Genomic DNA, 14,474 nt, shown 5'->3' on the forward strand with positions numbered 1-14,474 from the left:
GAAGACGTCGATGTAAGGTTATCGGACGTTGTTGGAAGAGGGCGAGGACCTATTGTTGAGATCTTTCGTTCTAATCTGGCTGTGGAAAGTGATTAACTGTTGGGATGCATCGATCCATCTTTGCTGTGAATGGTTCGCCGAAAAGTATGGTGTCGAACGGTGAGTTAAATAGATTAAAGATCGGAAAGAGAATAATTATTGTATTGATTTATTTAAGTAGAGAATAGCTAGAGTAGATGCATCCAATCTATTAATGTAGACAATAGCTAGAGTAGATGTGACACAATAAATAAAGCATAGAGCATACCAAGAGTTAAGTGAATTAAATTGTTCTGCATACTTTTACAATATAAAATAGATGTTAGTAACAAATAGACAGTTTTGGATGGAGATAGTGCGGAGAAAGCCCCGCAAAAAAGGAAAGGCTATAAGTATAGAAATATAGTACGATTATAACAAATTCGAGTTTTGACAAGAATTATGTATAAAAATAAGTGTAATGAGCAAGGTTAAAATACAATTATGAGTTAAAATGCAATAATGAGCTAAGATAGATTACAAAATTCTTTGAGACTATCAAAGAAAAATGTCGAAAGGTTATAATGAGGGAAGAATAAGGTAGATTTTTTAATAAACTACCCAAGAATTATATACATATTGGCTTTAATGGTCAACTACAGTCTCGAAATGGAATTAAAGTGTTAAGGAAAGAACATCAGGGATGTCTTCTCTATATTTATGGAGAATTATTGCGATTTAGTTTAAAAATAGCTCAAGGTACATAAATGTATAAGAATGTAACGATCATGCTGGAATCCATAAACTGTAAAAATTGAAATACAGAAAAAATATATATATATATACATATGAGATAGAATAAATATATGAAGTTCATATATTTTGAACTGCGGTATTAGATACGTATATGCACGATCCTCGCAGTAGATAGCGCTATTTATGCAATAGCGAAAATCAGACCTGAAAAAAATCAGGCCTGTACGGGACTCGAAGCACTGACCTCTGCGATACTAGTGCAGCGCTTTACCAATTGAGCTAACAAGCCAACTGGGAACAGGCCGTTAAGTTGATTCGTAATAAACCCGTGAAAGTGATAAATGAGATAGAATAAATATATGAAGTTCATATATTTATTCTATCTCAGAGGTCAGTGGTTCGAGTCCCGTACAGGCCTGATTTTTTTCAGGTCTGATTTTCGCTATTGCATAAATAGCGCTATCTACTGCGAGGATCGTGCATATGCATATATACATATATAAGTATATTTTTAATGGCATTAAAATTTTTTATTATTTGGTAATTTTCGAGTGTAATAGCTTATTGGTGAGTAGCATGGTATGCAGTTTGGTGGTGTTGCTGTATGCTTTGGTGAGTTTGGGGATATGCATGTTGTGGTATTTGTATAGGATGTGGCGTACTATTTTGTCTGTTCGTGCGTATTTGTTGTATTTGCTGCGGTAGTAGATTGTAGATTTTTTAGTGGATTGGTTTCTTTTGGTGAGTTGTCGTCTTTTGTGACAGTGGTAAGGTAGCCAGGGGTAAGAGTTTTTAGTGATTAGTTTGTTGGGGTAGTCAAGAGCGGTCAGTCGTAGAGAGAAGAGTTTGTGTATAAAGTCGTAATCGTCTTTGGTTTTAGATAGTCTGCTGTATCGTACAGTTTCAGTCTTGATGATGCCTGTGAAAATGTGTTGTGGGTGATTTGATGAGAAATGGGGGTACATGTATTTGTGATGGGGTTTTTGGTAAATTTGATGGTGAATTTTGTGATATAGTATGGTGTGGTAATTGAGGGAAATTGTGAGGTCTAGGTAGTGAATGGAATGACAATTTGTGGTGAAAGTGATTGGGATTTGTGAAGGATATGTAGTGGATAAATGGTTAATAATATCTGTAATGTTGTTTTTGTCTGTCAACAAAAATCCGTCGTCGATGTATCTACAAAAAAGGAAAAGTCCAGTGGTGTCGCGTTCCGAAAAGAAAGTTAATTCCCTGAGCAGCAAGACCAGGTCAGCGATTTGCCGGCTGTGGTAGCTGCCCATAGCCACCCCTTTGATTTGTTGGTAAACGTCCTGTCCTGATAAGAAAAAGTTACGGTTGTTAATAAAATTGTTTAAATTAAGTAAAAAGTCTCTGTAAAAGGTTGGTAGGTTTAATAGTTTGCAACTGGTGGTGATGGCATAGATGGTGTCTGAATATGAGATGTTGGTGTAGAGTGATGTGAAGTCAAAAGTCGTTAAAGTAAAATTGTCAATATCGTCGACATAAAGGTTGTGAAATGAGTCCAAAAGGTCTGTTGAGTTGTAAATTAACGGAAAGGGAATGTTTCGTTCTTCAAAAATGTCTTTCAGTTGTAAATAATTTTGTCAAGTTCTGTACCACGTAAACGTGAGGGGTTAGAAGTCGTCCAGCTGTGTGCAGTTATAATGGGTCGTCCTGTTAGATTGTGAAGGTTTGAGGGTGAGGCAGTATCAGTCAGTTTATGTACTTTAGGTAGGAGTTTCATGTAAGGTAGATGAAGTTTGTCTTGTGTAATAGTGTTAAGTAGCTTTTTGTCGGTTGAGGTTGAAAGTAGTTTGTTAAAACGTATTTGTAGTTTTCTAAGTAATTTGTTGGAGTTTGTTATAGTCTTGGTAAGGTCAAAATTGTCAATACGTTTGTATGTGGTGGAGTCTGTAAGTTGTCTGGTGTATTCGTCTTTAAACCATGTAATGGGCACAAGGGCCCATCCCATATTTTTCTCTGTCTTGGTAAGAATTGTCATTGTGTTTGTTAAAGTTGTGGATGTGGGATGCGTGTGATTGTGTGATGTTGAGGTGTTGTGGATTAAAAAGGTTGTGTAAGTGTGTGGTTGACTGTAGGTATTGCTTGGAGTAAGAAATGGTGTTGTGGACATAATCGATGATGTGGACATTAAAATATGGTCTAGTTTGTTCTTCTTGGAGAAGCTTGACTGGGTTTTTGTTTGCGTAAGGGCGGTATCTGCGGTAGAGGCTTGTAGTTTTCTTTCTGGTTGATTGGTTTGTAGCCTTAAGTGGATTGGTTCCTTTGTAGATTAGGTTGTTGAGAGCGGAGTTGACTTCTGTAGAGATTGTTTTCTTTATGTTAGGTATGGTGGTAGAATCTGTAGTTGGTACCGAGACTACTTTGGTTTTGCTTTATTTTGCTCTGTGATAGGTCCAGAAGACTCGCGCTACTTTCTTAACCAATTAGATTCAAAACTAAAACCTGGTCGTCCGCGTTGTTCCGCGTTTCAGGCAGTTTGCTTTTTTTTTTTTGCTTTTTCTTTTTACTTATAGTTCTCATCGATTTTTGTTTTACAACACGTTGGCAAAAATATTTTACTTTGCCATTATGTCTCGTGAAAGTAAGCCACAACAATCAAGTCAAGTGGAACGATTAATGTCGTTTTTTTGCTGCCATGGAATTATAGGAATAATTTAATTCTGTACCTCCCAAATGGAAGTACATGTAAAACTTCTCCTTAAGTTTTTGATGAATTGCTCAGGAGCCGGCGAACACAGACGTACCTCCGGTTGTCACTCCTGCCTGGGCTGAACAGCGGCGAAACGTCTGGCATGCGCAAAGGGATCACTCTTTGCTTCAACCCGCGCGGGAATTTCCCACGGAAAATTTTTATAGAAAAACCTTAGAGAAACAACTGCTGTCACGTAATACTTCAGGAGAAAATAGACAAATTTCTAACAGGGCTCGACAGTAACTTTTCCACTTACTAGCTTAGTGGCTAGTGACATCTTTGATGTTTTTAGATGTTACGACAATTTCAGTCTCTTTACTAGCCAAACTGGCTCGTGGAAATTGAAAGCCACTAGCCAAAACCGAATTTCTACTAGTTTGTGACTAGTGGGCTACCGTTAGTGTCGAGCCCCGCCGAAACATCTGTAAAAGAAATCGAGAGTTAGGGGGAAGGGAAAACTTGAGACTAATCTCGCACGAAGCTAACTTGATTACGGACATTCTGTTGATTTCCCATTCTTCTAAGCTTTATCAAAAAATTTGATTTGATAATGCTGTGGCTTAGTGGCTCGTGTAGTTGGTTTTGACATCCCGTGAGAACACTTGGTTCTGACGGTCTATAAGCATGCCTCCTCGCTCTTACAACATTCACTCGTGCGGGGTGTTTGACTGCTCTGTTCCCAAGCGGTTAAGGGTGACAACCAGAAACAAGGCTATCTTGATGCAACACCAATTTTTCTTCGCTAACTAACAGAAAATGTATGGGAGTCTGAAGGGAGAGTTGTGATTCATATCGTAGATCTGGGTATCTGTATTTTTACGTCCTCTTAGAAAACTGAGGAATGTGAGCATTTAACTCTTCACACCACCCTCTCGACCAATCAGATGCAACACTGAAGCCAACCGCGGCTCGGTTAGTCGTCTTTTCCCGCGCTTTATGCAGGTTGCTATTTTTACTTTGAAAATTCTTTCGATGTGTTGGGCCGTCTTCATCTCTGTTGTCTGAAATGCGCTTTCCCTGCGTTGCTGGCGGTTTACTGCGCGGTTTGAAACACTGAGAGGTAAAGCCGCGAGTGGGAATAACTCTTTTCCGTCTGAAACCTCTCGCTCACATATCGACATACTTTTTACCTAACGTACGTGAATACATTTACGCGACTGAAATACAACAGTGTATCAGCGGCTAAATTTCGGCAAGAGTGCAAGGATGAAACCTGGTCAGGTGCAAAAGATATTTTGTGCCCCTGGTGATGGACGATCTTTGGCGAAAGTTTCAATCTTTACCTCTTTGCTTACGTCTTAACCTGTGTTAAAAAAAAACTTCCTAGTATTTTAGTATAGTAGGATGCACGATCCTCGCAGTAGAGAGCGCTATTTATGCAATAGCGAAAATCAGACCTGAAAAAAATCAGGCCTGTACGGGATTCGAACCACTGACCTTTGCGATACTAGTGCAGCGCTCTACTAATTGAGCTAACAAGCCAACTGGGAGCAGGCCGTTAAGTTGATTCGTAATAAACCCGTGATGATAAATCAGATACAATGAATATATGAAAGTTCATATATTTTGAACTGCGGTTATAAAGACGTATGATGCACGATCCTCGCAGTAGAGAGCGCTATTTATGCAATAGCGAAAATCAGACCTGAAAAAAATCAGGCCTGTACGGGATTCGAACCACTGACCTCTGCGATAATAGTGCAGCGCTCTACCAATTGAGCTAACAAGCCAACTGGGAGCAGGCCGTTAAGTTGATTCGTAACAAACCCGTGATAACAAATCAGATACAATGAGTATATGAAAGTATATAGTATAGTGTATATAGGATAGGATATAGTATAGAATATAGTATAGTGTTACCATGGTTTCATATATCCGCCCGCGAAAGTTCCCGACATGGTCAAACGTTTTTCAGATCTGTATGTTAAGTCTCACATGAAAAGGGAATTCTCTGTCCCTGTACTTTGTTAATATTTTTACTCATTGCTTTGTTCAGACTATGTCGCAAAGCTACCAGAGGATTCTCTAGACTTGAAGAACACTTCAGGTATGCTGACCCTTTTTTTTCTTGTTTCGTAACACCCACCTTCTCGCATGACGGAAAGATGTAAGGCTAATTCCCCCTTTGCTTTAGCCTTGCTGCCGGGGTACCCCCAGCCTAACCTCCCTCTCCCTACGGGGATCAGAAGGAGGAGGTTTCACAGGTGGCCCAAGCCAAAGCTCAGTAAATCAGTCTGTACTATATTGTTATTTGGTTATATCGACTAAGTTGAAATTGTAAATTGGCCACCGTATCGAATAAAAAAGCTGACGTTTCGAGCGTTAGCTCTCCGTCAGAGCTAACGGGCTAACGCTCGAAACGTCAGCTTTTTTGTTCGATACGGTGGCCAATTTACAATTTCAACTTAGTTGATATAACCAAATTACCTTCTTACCCCTGCCGACGCAGCACCACAGTCTCATTAGAAACTTTTAGCCTTTGTACTATATTGTACTATATTATTACACAGCAATAGAAAAATATAAGGATTTTATGGGAAATATGATTGCAATAAAAAACCAAACATTATCCAAGATTTACATTAAAAATAGCGGACCTCGTCCTTCAGCCCTGATATTTCTACTGTTACAAAATGGAAATGTGTGTAATCGTATATCGAGGTTGGGCTGCCTGTGCTAACATGCATATCGTAACAAGTTTCATAGAGATATCGGTGACTGACGTCTTAGCCTGTGTCTTGATGTAGTGGGATTCATTGCAGAAACATCCCTTTTTCTTTTTTCCCAATTTCTTCCATGTTTCCCATACTGTTCAGCCAACCATATTTTATCTCTTTCTGTCTCCCCTCTTTTTTTGAGGTGCTGTCAAAATCAGCTTTTTTTGTTTTGCTTTTGTTTATTTTTAGATGCTTTAAAAATCATCTCTGCTTAAGCACAGCATGCCAATGACAGCACGAAGAAAACGGCAAGTCTTAAAATTAAATCTAGAATTTGTTCTGAGGCATAGAACTGTTACTAGTTATTTCTTTGAACTCCTGTTTTCTTGAAACCTGTGTCAACCTATTCTTTGTCGAGTCGACAAGGTGGCAATTTTTCCTTCCCTTTCTTTTACCGAATTAACTTGTAACTTGATAATGTTAAAAAGCTGACGTTTCGAGCGTTAGCCCGTCCTCAGAGCGAATCATTCGCTCTGACGAAGGGCTGACGCTCGAAAGGGCTGACGCTCGAAAGGGCTGACGCTCGAAACGTCAGCTTTTTAACTCTTTTTATGGTGACCAGTTTACAATTTCAACTGAGTTGACAAAACCAAATTAATTACAATCTGAAAAAAAAAAGTCAGTAGTATGCTTCTGACGTTATTTACACCGGATGTTCTAGGGCTGCTAAAAATCACGGAGGTTTGGGTAATTTTTAAATAACTGACTAGTCCAGGGCTGTCTCTAATTGGTTAGGACCCAGAGTAATCCTATATACTTCTAAACTCACCATCGTCGCTGCTTCTTTTTTTTTTCTTTTTTTATTTATTTTCTTCATAGATATTTGAACTTAAGGAAAGGAAAAGGATAAAATGCTGAAAAATGAGTGACTCTTGCACAAATTTAAAAAAAATTAGACTATTAATGTCTTTTCAATATACCGTAATGATATTATTAATGATGATAACAATTTTAATAATTACAGTAATTTTCTTTAAAACTAGGAGCGATTCAAGACTCTTGGAAATCCAGGAACGAATAGGAGATGATCATACGCTGATAACTGCTAGTCGTGTGAGTATCTTGTTCAACCGTTTTGAAACTGGTTTATCCCAATCAGTTTTCGATGGCTCTTGTAAATTTGCATCATTGTTGTCGTTCCAGGAATTTGTGATGGAGGGAGACGTTAGGAAGGTTGCGGTCAGGACGACAGACAGTCATCAAGAACGAACACTGATGTTGGTAAGTAAGGGATATGTCTGTGCTCGTAAAACTGACGAAGACAATACTCTGTATCTGCGATGCCATTTGTCTAATGTCAGACATTGTGATTTGTCGCTCTCTCGGATGAGAACTTGGAACTATATTTCCCGTCTCCTCCTTAAGCTGACATTATTAAACAGCTTGAAAACCCTGTCTGTTTTCAAAGAAAGATAAAATCTTTTAAGACCTCTGTCAGGGACAGCAGCATCCAAAAGGAATGCTCTGTAAATTGTTATAGGAACCCTGAATTTAGATATTTTTAAATTATTTGGTCCCTCTTTCAATTTGTATTTTATATTATTTGTAGCTTTATGACAATTGTATTGTAAATATCTGTTTTTCCTTATTTAGAGATAGTGGTAGTTAAGGTCCACATAAGCTGTACAATTACATATTTTTTGAAACCTACTTATCAAATAAATGTATGTATATGTCTGAAGGGCACGCAGTTCAGAGTTCCAGTTCGGGACTAGTTCCTGAAACTGGTTATATTTGGAACGCCCTTGTAATGTTTCGCCTTCAAACGTTTCGCCTCTTTCTACTCTAAAAAGGGTAGTAGAAGCTAAATTTGGACCATGTACTTTGTTTTGCAGTTCAACGACATTCTCCTTTGCTGTGCAAAGTTTCCTGGCAGAAACAAATACAAAGTGAAAGTAGAAATGGACTTGTACGGAATGGAAGTACACGACGTGGACGAGGAACTGGAAATAGAGAATTGCTTTCGTATAGTAAGCAAACAGAGAGTCATAGATTTCAATGCAGCGTCGGCCGAGGAGAAAGAAGCTTGGGTGAATAAACTTAAAGAGACCGTAAACGAACTGACAACGAAAAGAGAGAGTTATCGAAGAGGGACCAAGCGTGAAGTCATGGAAGAGGGAGACCTGGGAAAGAAAGCGCCAGCCTGGGTACGAGACGAAGCAGTGAGCATGTGCATGCTTTGTGACGTCCTGTTTACGAAGTTTCGTCGGAGACACCACTGTCGCGCCTGTGGGAGGGTGGTGTGCGGACATTGTTCTGGCTTCAAAGCACCGCTGGAGTACAAGAATGGGAAACTGGAGAAGGTTTGCGAAATTTGTCACAGGGTTCTTGTGAAGGGCTCCAGCGAGGAAACGGTCAAGGAAGGGGAAGGGAAGGGTCAGAGTGTGTTGAAAATCGGCTAGGAATCAAAGATCTGGCACAGTAGATACTTGAATTTCAAGGCCAAAGGAGATAAAAGCTGGCAGAAGAGATGGTTTGTGCTTCCAGTGACTTTGTGTTGTTGCGGTACAAGGCCAAGAAGGTAAAGGCATTATTAGTATCAGTACCATATTGATCACTTCCGAGTCAGTATTAGTACTTACATTGTGGCAATACTAGTAACAACAGTTTTCCAGTATTGGCTGGCAACATCTTGAGGTAATTTTGACTTTATCGAAGACTGACAGGAAGTGTTTCTTAATCAATGATTGCATTACTTCAGCTGGAGAATTGTGACGTTTCTGTCGACGTTAAAGAGAAAGAAATTTACCAAGACAAGCTAAATCTATTTTGAATCGTAAATTCGTTGAATTTTTGTAGGTTGGAAACTGGAAACTATTTCACTAAGTAGGCTGAAAAAAAAAAAAAAAAAGAAAAAACGACAGCGCTTGTTGCGATTGCAACAATCAAACTTATTTCTGCGGTCGCTTGATTTCTCTTTTCGTGCGTTCGCAAAGATTGTTCAAGCTTCTTCCAGCGGTCCTAGTGATTCTCGTGTTGTTAAAAGTGTTGTGCTCTTAGTCTTTGGAGGAGTTCATTGAGGGCATTTGTGTTTCTTTGATGCAGGACACAAAAGCAGAGTTTAACCTCCCCCTCCCTGGTCACAATGCAGACAAACCATCTCTGGTAAGTTATGTTGACAGCACCGTGTAATTCTTGTGAGATGAACCCCTGCATGAAAATATCCCTTCTTGAAAGCGCGTCAACCGCGTTTTCCCGCGCTTCAGGCCCTTGGCCTGTTGTTTCTTTGAGTTCTGATTGGCTCCTCGTGATTTCTTCCTTTATTCTCATTGGCCATTCTGATCACTTGAGTGCTGATTTTACGATGCACAATCGATTAGCAAAGTGTTTTTGATTCTCTGCGATGACTTATTACATTACGAAATTTTTACTACAAGTTTTTAGCGAAGCATAAAATGTATGTAAGTCGTGTAAACAGTGTAGTGTTTCTCTTTTCGAGCCACAAACTTGGCACGGTTTTTAATAAGATTTTAACTTTTTTATGCCTACTTTTCTGATAAAGGGATATTCTTGCAAAACCTCTCAGTAGATGGCAAATTTTGTTTCGTTGCAACAACTAATGCCTCTGTTTTCTAAGCATGCGCTGTTTTACGATGGAAGATTATCGCATTGTAGTGTTCTTTTGTAAAATAATTTTATACGCATCATTACAAAAGGATTTTTATGTATCTTTTTACATTTTCCTTTCTAGGCAGACGAGGTGGACCGCCGCAAGAATGTGTTTAAAGTACATCACAAAAACCTTCGGGTGTATTTTTTCGAGGCCGAAAATGAGGAGAGCATGCAAAGGTAATAACAACCGACGAAATTTCAAACTCTCCTTATTAATCAGTATACGTTTCTATTGAGAATTTATCGGTGAATCCGAGATCGTTTTGATGTGATGTGTTTATCGATGTTTTAGTCTCCGCGCTAGAATTCAAATCGCGATGTCTGGGTTTTAACTCCCAAGATCTGATTGTTAATTATCCCCTCCAGCTGCTACACATTTCCTTGTAATTTAGTTACGAGAATTCGGTTATAAGTCTAGATGATTACTTCTACCTGATAAGTTTGAGAATTCTCACTACCTGTTTGCTGGATAGTTTTTGATATTTTAGGGAGAAGATAGTTGTGAATTGCCTCCGGGGAATTTAAGTATTAAGTTCCTCTGTCCACCCCAATGACGACCAGCACGTTGTCAGAAAACCTGGTGAATGGAGGGGTAGGGACGGAAGACGATGAAAAAGGGGATGACTTTTGATAGACTAGAATCCCGCCGAGGGGTGGGTGGAGGTGGGGTTACCATTGCGACTTGTTACTCTCTGATACAGAAACTGGTGTGATCTCCAGCGGTGAGGATTAGTATAACTACACTGAAGAGCGCATTGAAAAATGATTTCTCATACCATGGCAGGAAGTAGATAGAGAAAACTGTTCCAGGAGAAGACTGCTGACAATCAGGGCTGAATTTTGTCAGGTTCTCCGCACCTTAATCCAAAGAAATAAGCGGAAAACTCTAAGGAGAGTTTTTATTTCTTATCAGGTGGATGCAACTTCTGGCTCGTGCAATGAAAGCTGAGGAAATTGACGAAAAAAGTCCGGAAAATCAGGAAAGCAGTGAGACTGTAGAGGTCGCGGTTATTTAAGCCTTATGATATTAATAGCTTCAAAATATTCGAGGAATTGAAAAAAATCCGTTCTCCTGACAAGGTTGCAATTTTCAATAATTTTATTTCACGTTCAGAATTTTCTTCAAAATTTACGAGTCAAAGACATACGAGACATAATGAAGTCAAAGAATATTATGGGATACTTTCAACAGTTCGGAGGGTAATGAAAGGCAAGATTGATATGCCAAATATGGTTAGGTCTTTCTTGATCCCTACAAAGCATTTTGTTTACTTGTAACCCTCACAAAGTGTCTCCGACTAATATCACTTATAATATAAAACTGAAAATCAAAGACGCGGTGTTAGTTCCATTAACATTCACGTGTGTGTAAATGAATAAATACCGGTACATAAATCTAGGCCGCTTATTTTGTGAAATAGAGAAACTGAAATACCACTTACTAACCGAGTTCGATGTCCGTACATATATCTTATTAACCAAGCGCGAGGGCCGGACTGGGAGAATATCGGCCCGAGGTCTTGACAGTACGGACCGAGCGCAGCGAGGTCCGTACAAAAAAGACCGAGGGCCGATATTCTTCAAGTACGGTCCCGAGCAAGCTTGGTTAATAAGAGATTTATTATACGACTGAAGTTCAAAGGGTCACAAGTGCGGTATCATTCGGGACCATTAGGGACAGTGCCTGGTCCAATACTTAGAGGTTATTGGCCCTCTCACTGCCCGAGTCGTGTAATAATGTAAGTTATAGACCGAGTTTTTTTCGAGCTAAGAAAACGAGCGAAAAAGGCATAACATATAATAGGAACCAAGAAAACGAGGTTACTGAGATATATCTGTATTCACAAAACACAAGGTAAAACGGCCCGTTAAATTGAACAATCATAGCACACTCACTAAATGGGAGATCTGGTAACTAATTGAAGTTTTTCATGCGTCGAAAGATGCGGAGATGTGTTCATGAGCTATTGTAAAGAATTGGAGTTGTTGAGGCACTATAAGAAAATTTAACTAAGAAAAGTGTCTCAAGTTAAGAATAGAGATATTTTTCATATATATTTTTGTAATATGGAATTTTGTTTATGCGAAGGAAATAAAATGCATTGTCACTCAGGCTTATATGTCTGTAGTACCGGTTGGAGGGACGATAAATCTAATATTTATCTCTATTTTGAAAAATTCAAAATCAATTATCATTCCCACGACGAATTTTCGGAGTTTGACTCCCCAAATTTCATTTTTCTCCCGTGGAAACCATCATCGAGTCACAATAAGGCCATTCTTTAAATTGCAGCTTCAATTTCGAACACTCTCCGCGGGTATTCTCATTATGAATGTGATGGCCTGCTCAAGAGGCCAATATTTTTCTCTTTATTGCCAGTTGTAAGAAAGTACGTGGGATGGGCGGGGGAACTGTGAGGCAAGCGCAAGTAAATTGCGGGGAAAAACTGCCGGATAAGACTCCGGATAAAATGCGGATAACCTACGGGAAAAGAGCAGTAAAAGTTCGGTAACCGTAAGGGAAAAGCGCTATTAGCCTGGGGCAATCTGCTGCTTGAATGCGAGAAAAGCGCAAGGAAAGTGCAGTTAGCGTGCTGGTGACGCGAAATAGACTGCAAAGAACTATACAAAACATTGATTCTTAGTCACAAGACCAAATCAAGCCGTCAGATTTTATCTCATGTTACAGTGATTACTAGGAATCTTACGAAGAAGATTATGCTTCGTCTTTCGGCACGCACTGCCTTATGGGAAAGGGAATCTTCTCGATCGGAAGTGTCATGTGAGTCATGGTTTTACAAACCAAATGTTCCTGACAACCGCACTTATGCACGCTTAAAAGTTACATAAAAAAAATAATGTCTGGTTAGGAAAGTAGATCGGGTTCATTACAGTAGCGGAATAACCGAAGAGTCCTCACGGGGGTGTGACTTGGGGGAGCGTGAATGCCTGTTTACTTTCCAGTGAGATTTCGGTGGTGTATTCTAACTTTTGAAACACCACTTTTATCGCTCTATAGTTTCCATTTCACAAAGCCTACCTGTGTATTTACCCTTTCAGAGCGTCCCAAACAACATTGACTCGTTTTGGTGGCTCGATTTAGCTATAGAAGTTGAACAATTTTTAGCTGTAGAGTGTAGAAGGAGTAAATGGACACTCCTCAGTGGGTGGGCCTTGGGCACTCTAAATTCCACTTTCTTATTTTGGACCCTCATTGTTCCCTTCCAATTTTTACCCCCCAAACCAGTCTGTTCTCAGACCTCAGTTTGTTCTCAGATCGCGTGATTCGACCGAGACAAACTTATGAAAGACTAGGGAATAGGCATCAGCATCAAAGGAAACCCGCCTACCATCCAAGAGCGCTTCTCGATTACATTTTGTAAAGATCAAAAGTTTATGTAGTCAAAACAGCCAATCAGACCTAAAGAAATATTACAAGGGGCCAATAGGAATTCAAAGTGAACACCGAAACCCTCTGAACAACTCAAAACCGGTGGGACGTTTAGAGTTGGTTTTCATTTTGAATCTGGTTGGTTGGGAAAAAGACGCAAGCTTTCTTAACCAATCACAGAGTGATGTAGAACAAAACCAAAGTGATCCACGATTCTTTCAACACTTAATTACAATTGAACTTTTCACAGTTATTGCACTTACCCTGAGGTAACAAGTGAAGTATTTCAGCAACTTCAGGCTATATCGCTTGTTGAACAGACAACAGGTGTTTGGCCAAAAACAGTCGGCTGCCGTAGTGCATTTCTGAAATCAAAGTTGAACAAAGGCAAGACTTTATGATAAGGATTTTTCCTCGTTCAAAGAAACAGCATAATTTCTGATGTTTCCAAAAGACAAGGAAAACAATTCTTATTATAAGGTAAAACAGAGTTTTGCTAGAACCATTGTAACACGATTTCTCTCGACTACAAGTTATTATAAACGCTGCGAGGAAAAAATTATTCAAATTTTTGCCTAAGTTCTGACAGTTTCTGATCCAATAGAAATAAGAAGGAAAACCTTGCAAGGACAAAATACAGAATTATTTTCTCTGTTTTTTCATTTTATTTTTTTATTATCAGTTTCCTCACCTTGCCAGGTTAAAATCTTGATGCCGGGTCCAGTACTGCACTGCCAGGGTCCAAAAGTTTCACTGACATCAATTTCTGTTAGTTTTTCGACGACGATGGGCTCATTGATCGGCATGCATTGCTTCACTTCAGCTGTGTGTTCTCCCATATCAATTTCCCGTGTTACCTTGAAGGCTAAGCCTGGTGCAGAGTTACAATTGGGATTTTCCTGGGAATTAAAAGAAAACAGCTTTAGGTTAGGAGCTTAAGAAAAACGGCGATATTCTCGCAAATGTCAAAGTTCTAGACTTACCAAAGTGTCGCACGCTGAATACTTCGGCAAACTGGAGTAAGCCTAACAAAGATAATAAGTTTGATTTTCAACTAAGAAGAGTTTTACACCTACATCTTAATCTTATCTAAATCAAGAATATCGTTATTTAAGCTGAGATTGCTAACTCTGTTGAATTCGTCGGTTTACTCCAACCTTAATCATCCTTTTAGCAATTGAAAATCAAAACAGACCGCTTAAATTTTCGTTTTAGTATGAGTGTGTGAATAAAATTTCTACGCAAACTGTCACTCACGGTT

General features: G+C 39.2%; 1 non-coding gene and 2 pseudogenes across 2 annotated transcripts; 1 reads left to right on the forward strand and 2 right to left on the reverse strand.

The window, feature by feature from the left end:
* The window catches only part of LOC111342745 (ATP-dependent DNA helicase Q1-like), a 172,765-nt pseudogene that overhangs the window by 77,185 nt on the left and 81,106 nt on the right, over positions 1-14,474 (reverse strand).
* Trnan-auu (transfer RNA asparagine (anticodon AUU)) lies at positions 5,151-5,223 on the reverse strand. The gene has a single exon. It is a non-coding gene; the product is annotated as a tRNA-Asn (tRNA).
* On the forward strand, positions 7,132-11,935 carry LOC148738041 (FYVE, RhoGEF and PH domain-containing protein 4-like; annotated as a pseudogene). Its single transcript, XR_015996912.1, has 6 exons — positions 7,132-7,263; positions 7,354-7,431; positions 8,046-8,731; positions 9,256-9,315; positions 9,902-9,999; positions 10,736-11,935. The product of XR_015996912.1 is annotated as an FYVE, RhoGEF and PH domain-containing protein 4-like (transcript).

Source organism: Stylophora pistillata, chromosome 2 (genome assembly GCF_964205215.1).
Source record: "Stylophora pistillata chromosome 2, jaStyPist1.2, whole genome shotgun sequence".
Taxonomy (NCBI): domain Eukaryota; kingdom Metazoa; phylum Cnidaria; class Anthozoa; order Scleractinia; family Pocilloporidae; genus Stylophora; species Stylophora pistillata.